The sequence below is a fragment of the Melanotaenia boesemani genome, chromosome 4 (genome assembly GCF_017639745.1).
Source record: "Melanotaenia boesemani isolate fMelBoe1 chromosome 4, fMelBoe1.pri, whole genome shotgun sequence".
Classification (NCBI taxonomy): domain Eukaryota; kingdom Metazoa; phylum Chordata; class Actinopteri; order Atheriniformes; family Melanotaeniidae; genus Melanotaenia; species Melanotaenia boesemani.
In genome coordinates, this window is record NC_055685.1 from 2977081 (window position 1) to 2988391 (window position 11311).

The window sequence follows — 11311 nt, forward strand, 5'->3', positions numbered from 1 at the left end:
AGTCTTTTCTTGGGGTACCATCATTTTTGTCTGTGTATATATATATATATATATATATATTTTTAGTGTGTGTTTATATACAATATAATGTGTATATGTATATATATATATTTATATATACTTACAGAGCATCAGACTGCATAACATTCCAGAGGAACTTGATAACCAGCCATCCAAGGCCAGTTCAGGGAGCCAGATAACAGCAATTGTTTTGTTTCCAGGCTAGAGCTTGCTTCGTCTGCCTTAAGTCTTTAGTGGTCTCGCTGGCTACTAATCATCCAAATTTTTGGTGAGATGGAGCAAGCCCGGGTTGCAAGAACATCTTCTTCAGAGGTCATGTGGGCTACATCAGCGGTAACAGGCTTGTTTTGGATCAGCCTGATTATAAGTAAAAAGGGAGAAAATGAAACTAACTATACGTAGGTTGCACGCTTAAGGTGCTGTTTCCAAAATAATTAAGTTAATTTTATAATGTTTTTTTTTTTTTTTTTACAAAGAAAGTGAAAGTGAATTTGACCTACGTCAGTTAAATCCACACTTTTAAAGGTCTTCAACTCAAAATTCTATTTGAAAGGAACAGTGTTAAATATCCATGTTCACCTTATTATACCTGAATGTAAGCTGATTTGTAATAGTAAAAATCACATTTGTACCTTTTAATACTTAAAAAAATTAAATAAAAGGAAAGAAAAAAATGGCCTTTGCTAAAGAAAGACAAGAAAAACATCTACAGCAATATAACATTACAAAATAAAAACATCCAGTCATTCAGTTTTTGTTTTAAAGTATGGAGCCATGTAGCTGCAACAGTAATCAGTGAGAACATGCACTCCTCTTTACAGTTCTGTAAATGTATCTTACATGAATAAAACCTACATGTCCCACTTGATCACCAATAAAAAACCCAATAATTAGTAAATAACAACAACAACAACAAAAAAACATGCAATATAAAACAGTACATTTAGATGTGGGGGGTGTCCATGCTACTGAGGGAAAAAAAAAGGAAAAAGTAAATAAAAAAAGTTGCAATAATCAAAACGTCAATGCAATCAGACAAAGTCTGCTCTTGTGGGGGTGATAAATGAAATTCATTTGTTCCTAATTTGGTAAAAAAACAATCTGCCCTTCTGAAATTTTATTTGGTAGGTCAATTTTTCCATCCTAAAATTCTCTAAAATAATTTCAATCCTTTCGTCCAGGGTTGGCTGGACCGGCTCAACCACCTCTTTGTAATTTCTTTTTTACTTGCCAATAAAGTTAGTTGAAAAAACTTAACCTAATTTCTATGTTTCAAACAGGTAATGCGGCCTAGGTAGAGAACTTCAAACCTCAATGGTATTTGAATCCCTAATACTGTGCTTAGGGAAGCCTGTATATCCTGCCAGAAGGTCTTTAAATTGGGACATTCCGAAAAGTTATGGTAGTGGTTAGCACCAGTTGAGCCACACTGTCTCCAGCATGCCATAGGAGCTCCGTTAAAACTTTCCTTGAGGTCTTGAGGTATTGTATAATATTCTTCCAATGTTCTCTCCAGGACATGGAACTGGACGTCAACCATTGAAAAGACCAAATATTACTCCACATATCTGTAGTAATACCTATCCCAGATTCCCTTTCCCAATATGTCTTTATATACTTATATACAGCTCTGGCACCAGAAACAGCTTTGCATAGCTTTGAAGGATTTGGAGGGGATCATATCCCTATCATTTTTCAGGATTTGGTAAAAAACTAACTCAACATCTGAAAGGTCGGTCAATTTACATTCATGGTTAATATATGATTGCAGTTGCAGGGTGGAATATTTGATCCTCGGTTTCCAACCTTGCCAAATAAATCTGGAAATCCATGTATCCCAGTCCTTAAATTGATCTTCGTTCACATCAATAGGCAAATTTCTCAATAGGTATAGTAGTTTTTACTGCACTTACTCTGGAGCTAATGCCCAGGAAATGGACCAGGTTCTATAAATAGCTTTTTATGTCCAAGGATACTGGTTCATAATTTGCCTGGAAGAGCCAGGTGTATTCCTAAATACTTGATATGTTCATTATCCCAATCTAACCCAAACTTCTTACATAAAATCTCAGGTACTGTATCATCACCTGGGTTTTTGAGATATTGACCCAAAATCCAACAGAATAGACATCAGTTCATTGAACGACCCCTCTGGCTCCCCCAGGCAGACCAAAAGATCATCAGCAAACATGGCTGCTCTATGTTCCACTCCCGCCATTGCAATACCTTAATTTTTTTTATTTTGTCTGATTGTCCCAGTGTTTCTGTAAATAAATCAAAAAGGAGAGGTGAGATTGCACATCCCTGCCTTCATCCCCGTTCCAAAATAAAAGCCTGGGAAAGATCCCCGTTAATCTTAATGCGGACTAATGGGTTATCATACAAAGCCTGGATGGCCCTAATAAACTTATCCTGAAAGCCAAATTTCCTTAATGTCTTTACAGGAATCCCCATCTAACAGAGTCAAAGGCTTTCGCTACATCCAGGCTAACTAAGACTGATGGAATTTTGTGTCTCTGTATATGACTTAAAATGTGTAGTATTCTTCTAAAGTTGTCAGTCGTTTGTCTTCCACGAATAAAGCCAGTCTGGTCTAGGTCAATAAGGTCAGGTAGCAACCTCTCTAGTCTATGGGCAAAAATGGAGATAAACAGCTTGTAATCCAAATTGAAGGCACTGATCAGACGATAGTTCCCGCATTCATGTCTGTCTTTCCCCTCTTTCGGGATAACTGAGACTCCTTCTAAGAAGGGGTGACCACTCCCTCCTGTAAAATATAATTAAATGTCTGCAATAATAGCGGGACTAGATCCAACCTCAAGCCGCAGTACCACTGGGAATTGAAACTATCTGGTCCAACTGCCTTTCCTGGTTTCATTCTAGAAAGAGCCGTGTTGATTTCCTCCACTGATATTGATTTTATTAAGTCCTCATTTTGAAGGTCTGAAAGTGAAGGTAGGTCTAAAGAACTGAGAAATGTGTTGATACAGTTATCCTCTGGAGCACTGGGTTGTCAATATAAATCCCGAAAGAAATTTTCAAAACCTCTCTGAATCTTTTCCAATTTAGTTTCTAAATTATTAGTTTCAGGGTCCCTAATTTTATATAATGAACTTTCCTCTTGTTTGTGAAGTTTATATGCCAAATATTTTGCTGATTTCCCTCCTATCTCGTAATATTTCTGCCTCAGAAAGGTTACATTTTTTTGGGCCTCCTGTGTGTAAATGTCATTAATTTAACCTTGTAATTTCCTGTTTTACGGTGGGGTTTGGGTTATTTATATCTTCTTGTTGAAGAATTTTTGTCCTTTCACTTTCTTTAAATGGGAAGAGATGGCGATCAGCTTACCTCTCATTACTGTTTAAAGCTTATCCCATAAAATAGTTGGCAATACTTCCCCTGTGTCATTAATTACTAAGAATTAATTTTAGTCATTGTAGCAGGGTCATTAAGTAAGATAGGATTTAACCAAAGAGAAGAATACATGTTTAAAACCTTTTCTTTTAACCTTAAGTGATCTGCTTGGCTCAAATGTGTCTCCTGAAGCAAGGCAATTTGGGCTTTTTTCTCCTTAATTTGGTCATAACCTTACTCATCTTTATAACATTCAAGACCCCATTTACATTAAAATAAATGATTTTCACTGGATCACTTTGCATTGAAATATAATGTCCGACCTTGCAGTGTAACCACAACAGCAGCTGGAAAAAGACCCCCTGGAGCAGCAGTAACAATAAAAAGAAGGATAAACAGAAAAAGGAAAGAAAAGGAAAGAAAAGAAAACGTAAACCAGAATGATTGTGTATAACTGAACCATAAAGGCTCGTGTCCAGAGTTCAAGCAGTGATTCACTACCACTGCTTCCCTCAAAACTTGAAGGAAAACCCCTAATTACTCCCTGAGTTAGAAGGCCTTCCACTGTGACAGCACCCATAATAACGAAAGTTCCTGCCACTTATTGTTCCGCAATAATTATGTTACATCAAATCGTCCAAATTAAACGCTTAACTTTTATCAATTCTCCTCGCGTCTGTATACTTGCAGCTTCTCCTTATATCCTGTAGCCCTTTGAATCTGCCACGGGCGGTGACCTCCAACCGCCCTCCATGCCAACCATCTCTGGGAGTTTCTCTCTGGGAGTTGCCAATGGTTTAATCACCTCCACCGGGAGCCCTGGGTTCACCAAATCCGCTGTCTCTTCCTCCACTGTGTTGTAGGTTTTCACACCTTCTTCATAAAGCACCCTCAGGCGAGCCGGATAGAGGGACCGAAAACGAATTTGTTTTTCTTTCAGAATCCTTCGCACCTCTGCATACTCCCTCCTCATCGCCATGGTTTCCAGGGGATAATCATGGTAAAGATTTATCTTATTGCCGTTCCACATAAAGTCTTTCTTCTCCCATGTCAACCTGAGAACTTCCTCTTCGACAGTGGAGTACAGGAATTTTACCAAGATTGATCTCGGATGGGATCCACCCAGAGGGAGGGCGGGTAGCGCTCGATGTGCCCTCTGGATCTGCAGCAGTGTCGAAGAGGGAGCATTGAGATTCTCCCGGATCAACTTCTCCACAAAATAGTCATAGATGGAGACCCTGATTTAGCTCCCTCCGGGACCCCGTATATTCTGAGTGTCTCCCTCCTCGTGTAGGCCTCGAGTGATGTCAGTTTTAATTGAAGCTTTTCCTGCGTTGTTATCATCTCAGATAATATCTCCTCAGTGGTCTGTAGTTTGTCCTCATGTTCGGCAATCCTGGTTTCCGCGTCGTTGAGCCACACGTTCATTTTGTCTAACTCACCCCTGATTTCCTGTAGCTGTGTTTTTGTATCTTTTCGAAAATCTTTCACCTCTTTCCTGACAACCCTCAGTTCTTTCAGTTTCATTGCCAGACTTGCTGGCTCATCCTCCATTTCGACATCTGCATAGCTAAGGGCAGGAGAGACACACCGACCCGACCGGGGAGAGCTAGCATTAGCTTCTTCTGTTAGCTGCATGTTGTCATCTTTGACTGGGTTCAAAGTTGGGTGTTTACCTTTCTTGTTCCTTTTGGATGACATTTATGCCCCTTACATCACCTCTTGTATTTCAATAGGTAATTAATTCACTTTTCGGGGCTAATTTTAGTAAAGCTTGCCGAGAGCACAGATGCTAAGTTGCCATCCCCTCTATACCGGAACCGAAAGTGAACACAATCCTCAGTTTAAATCCTCAGTTTTATGACTGAAATTATTAAGGGGATTTGTCAATACTTGGTTCTAACCAGGCCCGGACTGGCTGTCAAGAGCAGCCGAACTATTTCCGTTGGCCTTGGCTCTTAAGTGGCCTAACTGGAGGAGGGAAAAAAAACGGAACTACATTGGTGCAGCTGATTGGTCTGCAGAAACTGGCACCGCCCACCAAGAAAATGATTTGTGTTCACAGTTTTCGCCTTCACCAATTTTTGATTGATTAAATATTTGTATTCAAGTTTTATTTTCATCACGAGAACTAATGAACACGACACCGTGTTGTTTGGGGGCAAACTTTTATCTGAACATGATGATCACTGGTTGAGATTCTCCATGAGCTCTTTATGTAGCTGTAATAATGAGCTGGGAGGCTACTACCTCCTGTCTAAACTTCATTTAGTTGGAAATGTACTGGTTTGTTGTTTTATTATTAAACCACATCAGCCCAAACACACAACTACACATGGAGATGCTACCGTTTCTATACACTAGCTCATATTTGGGGTTTCCTGGTATAACCTGGATAAAATAAAAAAATTTGTTGATTATTTGTGTTTTATTAAACTGAGAGGTGGACATTTTAATACTTTGGCTGCTTGGCTATAACAGTCTGTCCACATATACTGTTCACATCTGTCCCTGTCCTACACACAAGTAGTTGCACAGCTGTGAGCGTGAAGAACATATCCAGTCCAGGTTAAATACTGTTTATCTGGTTTTACTATAATGATATGATTGCAACTTTTCATCATTGCTGTTTGATGTCTGAGGTTTATGTTCACAAATCCAAGAAATATGTGTGTGTGTGTGTGTGTGTGTGTGTGTGTGTGTGTGTGTGTGTGTGTGTGTGTGTGTGTGTGTGTGTGTGTGTGTGTGTGTGTGTGTGTGTGTGTGTGTGTGCTGCAAATATGGATATAATGCAGGTGCTTCAGAGGGAGGACACTCCACTAGTAGTAAAGAGGACCTGGCAGCAGATACACAGCAACAGCAGGACAGGAGGCTAATTGTTACAAGAATGAGTAATGAATGTGTAAGATTTACAGTAACCTAAACATTTAAACATGAACAAAACACAAATATTTGGTGGCTTCTGCTGAAGCAAACATGGCTCTACAGGTGAGCTGAAAAAGTTTGGGAACCCTTGATAAGGTTGGACAGTGACTTATCTTTTTAAGTTTTTCATTTTCTATTAAATTTATTATAGTAATCTGGCATAGAAAAAATTAACAGAAAAATAAAAGTGGTGTTTAGCTCATCAGGAATCCTGTTGTGCTGAACGTTTTGATGAGTGGGGGAGTGAAAGGGACTGGTGGCTTTTAGTTTTCTGTTCATGGCTGTTAAATATACATTTGATTTGAAATAGAATAATGGGCTTTTGACGATTACTTACCCATATGTGGGTGCATGGATTTGTGGTTGTCCAGACATAGATTGGAGGATATGTGTGCAGCATATGAGTAGGGGTGGCCTGAGTGAGAGAGTGTGTCCTGGTCTGACTTTTTGTCCCATTTCGGCTCTGGTTCTAACACCAGCTTCTTTAGGTTCATATGTCTTTGTTACTTTCTGTCTGTTCTTATGTTTCAATCAATTATAAGGGTCTGCAAGATTCTATAAAAAGGAAATCTACCTTTCTGTTTTGTAAAAACCAAAAAGCTCAATGTTTCTTCTTCAAGAAACCCATTCCAATGAAACTGATGAAAAATTATGGTCTAATCAGTGGGACATAAAATATACTTTAGTCATGGTAGCAACAGATCAGTGGGTGTGGCTATACTTCTAAACAATTTTCCAGGGAAAAGCATTATTACAAAGAAATGTGAATTTGGCCATTGGATAATTTGTGTCCTTCATATTGATGAAAATTTTATTGTTTTGGTGAATGTCTATGGGTACAGCTCTGCTACACAAAAGAAACTAATGCTGTTTGAATTAGCCAGTTCTATCAAAGAACTAACTCAGAGATATCCAACCCCAAACCTAATAGTTGGTGATGATTTTAATATTGTGGAAGATGAATGGCTCAATAGATTTTAGAATCACCACTACAATCCAATCCTCCTCTGCTTCTGTAGAGCTTTAAATGTAACTGACTTGTGGCACCAAGATAATCCTGATGAACAAGCCTTTACTTGGTTAAGACCTCATGCTTTGACTAAATCTAGATTAGACTTTTGGTTGTTGTCAAAAGAGACAAAACTGTACTTCCAAAGCCAACATTTCTGCTGCACCACTAACAGATCATTGCATGATTAAACTTGTAATACTTGTCCCAAAAATAAAGGTTACTGGAAGTTTAATTCTAAACTCCTAAATGATGAACAATACTGTCATGAAATTGTTACTGCAATTAATAAAATTAGTAATCATATGCACTTTACCACATACCGAGACAAATGGGATATTTTTAAATTTAAGGCACGCCAGATTTCTATAACATAGAGCAAACGTTTGAGCAGGGATGGTGAACAGAAGGAGATAGAAATTGTCAAAGAAGGTGCTTCTGTTTCTCACAAGTTTGTACAAAATGAAAATGATAAACAAAAGCTCATACTTTTGCAATCTTCTCTGGACAATATAGTTCAACAAATTTCTGTAGACTGGAAAAAAGAAGGCAAGAGTGAAATGCTGTAAAACCACTGCTTATTAATGACAGAGAGTCCACAGATCCTGAGGAGATTACAAAAGAAATCTTTTAATTCTTCAGTGAGTTGTACTCCTCTTATTCTCCCCATGATGCAGCCCCCGGCTTGTCAGCCTGAAGCCATCATTGAGATGTTGTGAGACCAACATATGGACTGAATGGAAGTGGAACTGGCTCCGGAACTCCTTCCTCTGTTGTGATTGGTCGCCTACAGTTTGGGCTCTTCCGTCATCCCTCCTTGTTCGGGATTTGCTGCCTGCTGTTCGGGATCCTTCAGTCTTCCTCCTTGTTCAAGATTGGCCAACTACTGTTCAGGATTCATTGTGGCGGCAGGACTTAACGCACATCTGCCCTATAAAGGATCATCATCGGCATCATTGGAGGCAGCTGTGTACCATAGGCACACAGTTTGCTAGACTGGGATTTCTCTGAGTTTCACCCTGTGTGGGTTTGTGTTGGCTGTTTCAGTTTGTAAGAGTTTCCTCAGGTAGTGGTGGTTTAGAGAAAAAGACTCAGTTCTTTTGTGTAATAGTTTTTCATTACTGTTTTGTTTAGACTATCTCCTTATAAGATGCCTTTTGTGTTTAATTAAGACTTGCGGTAAAGCTAAGAATAGTGTTAAAGTCCCAGAGCTTGTGGGTACTTCATAATAGCTCCATTTATTGCCAATAGTGGACATTTTATTTTTGTTGTGTTTTAAACTTGGTCACCGGTTTTGGTATAATTTGTTGGGATAGCTATTTTTCCAGTAATTGTTTTCTTTTACGTTTATAGGAAATGTACATTTATTTTGGAATTGTAATGAATATATTTTAATTTATACCATTTTGATCTGACTCCGGCTGGTTTGTTACCAGCCCTTGGCCCTACACAAAAAGGGGCTCCTAACAGACCATATCTGGTTCCCAAAGTGGACGATGTGTTCTGAAAGCTCTGTGAAGCGGAAATCACCATGAAATAAGTAGAAAGAACCATGAGATGTTTATCTTTAGATAAATCTCCAGGTTCAGATGGTCTGACTATTAATTTTTACAGACACTTCTGGGAACACCTAAAAGATCTCTTTCCTGTATTAAAAGAAATATCTGATACCTACACTCTTCTGACTACCATGAAGCAAGGTATCATCACACTCATCCCTAAACTGGGAAAAGACTCTAGATTGGTTGACAACTTAATATCCTGCTCAGTAATGATTATAAAATCTTGACTTGTAAATATGCCTCCAGACTGAAAACTGGCATACCTCAGACTACCTCAGATACAGAGTCTGGCTTTTTGAAAGGATTTTCAATTCACAACAATATCCATCTTGTACTTGATCTGCCAGATTATAATTATTTAATTGATGACGAAGGCTTTATTTTGTTCTTAGAATTTTTTAAAGCCTTCAATACTATTTAACATGAGTTTATGTTTCGCACTTTAGAATTATTTGGTTTTGGACTAGAGATGTGACGTTCATGAACAAATCGATTCTTTTGAACGACTCTTTTAAATGAACGATGGGAACCGATTCACAGCTGTGAGTCGTTCATTTGTGAGTCATTCTTTCTAAATACAAATTTTTGACACTGCCTTCATCAAATCAAATCAAACTTTATTTATAAAGCGCTTTTCATGCCATAGGCAACACAAAGTTCTTTACATGATTAAAAACATAAGAATAAAAACACTCAATGAAATCTTTCACACAGTCACACACACACACACGTATACACACACACGCCAAGCCCAATCCCCCCATCCCCCTTCCAGCTAAAAATGACTGAATGAATAAATAAATGAATAAATAAGTAAATAAGAAGTAGTACAGTTACATAAAATAAAAATAAAATAAATAACATTTGTGACATCATAGAAGTCTGATGTCCAACACGCTCCATTCATGTGAAGCATCTATGGGCAGAGAGTTTTGTTTGGAAACAAATACCGTGAGTTCTATACAAAACATTTACTAGAATTTGCACTGACTGCTCAGGTTTATCCTTTTTATCTATATGTTTTCCTATAATTTTTTAATCTTGTATAATAGATTTTATATAGGTACATATTTTGATTGTTTGTCATTCTTATATATTGTGAAATTTTGTAAGATATTGTGAGAACGAGCCAGTCTTTTGAATGGCTCTTTGAAAGGAACGGGTCCTCAAAATCCGGCTCCCTTCAAAGAGCCATAAATCCCATCTCTATTTTGGACCCAAATTTATAAATTTAATCAGAACTCTTTACAAAGATACAAACAGTATAATTTCACTACCATATGGCAATCGCTTCTAGATACTCCATCAACAAAGCAGAGCTCTAGACTGCGACCAAATGGTGCATTTTGCGACTAACATGTGAGACAGTGCCATCTACTTGCGCCATGGCGACCAATACATTTGCCGGTCATTTTCTTGTAGTAGTTAAAACTAAATCTATTTTGTCGCTAGCAAACTTCTGCTCCCCTCTTCAGCCCAGTAGCTCACAGCAACGCACAAATTAGCTGCTGGTTTTGCCGTTTCAAACTAACTTTAATATGATAAAAGCGACGAACACCAACAAAGAAGAAGACGACAGCCAATGTGTGTGTGAGCGGGGACGAATGACCACTGTGATTGGCTTATATGTCAAAAAAAAAAAAAAGTGCAGGTCTTGGGGCGGTTGTCTCATGAATCCTTAGGTTTCACCACAAACAATGATGACGAACAGGACTTACTCATCAGTTCTTACTTTCTCCCCAGTAAACCTAGCGCTCCAGACGAGCCCAATGCTGAAAATGAGTCCGACTCAGATTGCAAGGAGACAGTCGTGGCGAAAAAAGCCCGGAAATTTTAAGGACACAAAGTCAATGAACTGCAAATTCTGCTGTTGATACCCACAACATGCAGGGAACACAAAATTTGCTGATAAAACTAGCACCACACAACTAAAACATGACACTTTGATTCAACACAGTGTCAGTCTGTGACATAAAATGCGCCGTGACTTGTGTGATGAAAGTGCAACTTCACTCCCAGTTGCGTTTAGAAAACAGGAGGCTGCTAACCAGTGCGCTGAGGAAACAATTGATTCTGAAGTTTAACTCGGCCTATTTCATTGCAATAGAAGAACTGCCTTTTAGCTACAAAATTTAAAGGGCAAATTGATCTGCTAAGGAAGAACGGTGTGTAACTGAATGCAACCTACAATAACGACACAGCATGTGCACAGTTTGTTGGCATCATAGCAGATACGCTAAGATGGACGACGTACAAGAAGATTAAGGATGCTCCGTAACTGTCTATCATGATCGATGGGGACACTGTTTCAACAAAGGAGTTTGAAATCATATATGCAAGGATTCTGCAACAAGGGAAACCAACAAATGTTTTGATTGGCCACATCGAAGTGCAACATACACATGCTCAAGGTATGTTTTAAATCAAACTGTTTGAGCTC